This window comes from Nerophis lumbriciformis, linkage group LG19, assembly GCF_033978685.3.
Source record: "Nerophis lumbriciformis linkage group LG19, RoL_Nlum_v2.1, whole genome shotgun sequence".
In the NCBI taxonomy this organism is placed as follows: domain Eukaryota; kingdom Metazoa; phylum Chordata; class Actinopteri; order Syngnathiformes; family Syngnathidae; genus Nerophis; species Nerophis lumbriciformis.
The window spans coordinates 40,364,125-40,366,624 of record NC_084566.2 but is presented as its reverse complement, the minus strand read 5'-3'; the positions used below and the strand labels follow the sequence as shown (position 1 = coordinate 40,366,624).

At 33.0% G+C, this 2,500-nt stretch overlaps 1 protein-coding gene across 1 annotated transcript in view; it reads left to right on the top strand.

Annotated features, from left to right (window-relative positions):
* Positions 1 to 2,500, top strand: part of cacnb2b (calcium channel, voltage-dependent, beta 2b) — a 71,703-nt gene that overhangs the window by 62,912 nt on the left and 6,291 nt on the right. The window lies entirely within an intron of this gene.

Sequence of the window (2,500 nt, the reverse complement as noted above, 5' to 3'; positions counted from 1 at the left end):
CTCACTAATAACAAGTGCACTTTTCTTGCTAGAAAAAAAGAGACCTTTTTGCTCAATATGTTGAAAAATATTCTTAAATGAAGTAAATGCTAGTGCCATTATCTTGACATAAGGGTATGCGCTCGGCATTACATTTCTTGAGACCAGCAAACTTACACTAAAAGCTAATTTATTGTTCTTAATGGAAAGGCAACAAGGCAAGCGCTTGTTACTCTCGGGGTCTCCTAGCCGCTCAGGCAAAATCATATTGTCTAAAAATGCATTTTTCCATGGATAACATGACATCATCGCGCCAAGTGCGTGCTCTTTCAGTCAGTTAGTGCGCAACAGTGACGTGCGGTGAGGTTCATGGCTGGTGAGGCACCGACTTCATCACAGTCAGATTTACAAACTTAAAGGCATTACCTTCAATGTCCTCTACAACCTGTCATCACGTCCGCTTTTCCTCCATACAAACAGCGTGCCGGCCCAGTCACATAATATATGCGGCTTCTACACAGTCATGAGTGAATGCCATGCATACTTGATCAATATCCATACAGGTCACACTGAGGGTGGCCGTATAAACAACTTTAACACTGTTACAAATATGTGAACCCACACCAAACAAGAATGACAAACACATTTCGGGAGAACATCCGCACCGTAACACAACATAAACACAACAGAACAAATACCTAGAAACCCTTGCAGCACTAACTCTTCCGGCACGCTATAATATACACCCCCCCCCTGCTACCACCAAACCCTGCCCACCAAGTTAATGTTGATATTTACCTCAGAAGCATACTTGCCAACCCTCCCGAATTTTCCGGGAGACTCCCGAAATTCAGCGCCTCTCCCGAAAACCTCCCGGGACAAATATTCTCCCGAAAATCTCCCGATTTTCAGCCGGAGCTGGAGGGGGCGTGGCCTCCATGCGGACCTGAGTGAGGACAGCCTTTTTTCACGACGGGAGGACAACAGGGTGACAAGAACTAAATCATCCAGACTAGAGATAAATTGTATTATTATGTTTATCTTACCTAAAAATAAATATATTTATTAATTTAAAAAAAACAACTAAATAAATGTTTACTATATTTTGCTAAAAACATCAACATTTATTGTATTTTTATTTGTATTTTTTCTGACTCCTTATTACATCCAGCCATACAATCATACATTAAAATAAACATATTTGAAATAATTAATTTAATTTTAAATTATCATAATAATTCATTTAAAATGACCATATTTAATTATTAAAATAATTGCTTGTTTATCAACAACTTTAGCATTTTATTCATTACATTTTGAAGCTCTCAGAAGCCAAGTTATGTTATATTCCTTAATATTTATTTATGCAAGTTTGAAGTATCAATTATCTAAAGACAGTTTTGTTTGCATATTTTCAGGATATATACATATGTATATATATTTGTATATATATATATATATATATATATATATATATATATATATATATATATATATATATATATATATATATATATACATTTATATATATATATATATATATATATATATATATATATATATATATATATATATATATATATATATATATATATATATATATATATATATATATATATATATATATATGAAATACTTGACTTGGTGAAATCTAGTTGTCAATATACTCCTCCCCTCTATTATTTCAAATATGTTTATTTTAATGTATAATTCTAATGCCTGGATGTAATAAGGAGTCAGAAAAAATACAAATAAAAATACAATTAATTTTGATGTTTTTAGCTAAATATAGTAAACATTTATTTCGTGTTTTTAAAAAAAATTAATAAATATATTTTTTTTTAGGTAAGATAAACATAATAATACAATTTATCTCTTGTCTGGATGATTTAGTTATATATATATATATATATATATATATATATATATATATATATATATATATATATATATATATATATATATATATATGTATGTGTGGGAAAAAAAATCACAAGACTATTTCATCTCTACAGGCCTGTTTCATGAGGGGGGGTACCCTCAATCATCAGGAGATTTTAATGGGAGCATTCGCATACCATGGTTTATATAGGGCACAGAGTGGGTGGGTACAGGCTGGCCTAGGGGCGTGGTGATTGGCTCATGTGTTACCTAGGAGGTGTTTCCGTCTATGGCGGCATGCTGTTACAATTTTGCTGCGCTTGTTGAGGGATGACAGGTCTGGACGGTAAATAATAAACAGTTTCTCTTTCAAGCATAGGTTGCATCTTTTATTACCACTATTGTAAGGTGTGCTGAATGCAAGAATTTGCCATGTTATTGAATATTCAACATTATTGTCTTTGAGGTCCCAAATGTGTTTGCTGAGTTCTGTGGTATTTCGCAGGTCTTTGTTCCTGAAAGAAGCCTTGTGATTGTTCCATCTGGTTTTGAATTCTCCCTCGGTTAATCCTACATATGTGTCGGATGTGTTAATGTCCTTGCGTATTACCTTAGATTGGTAGACAGCTGATGTTTGTAA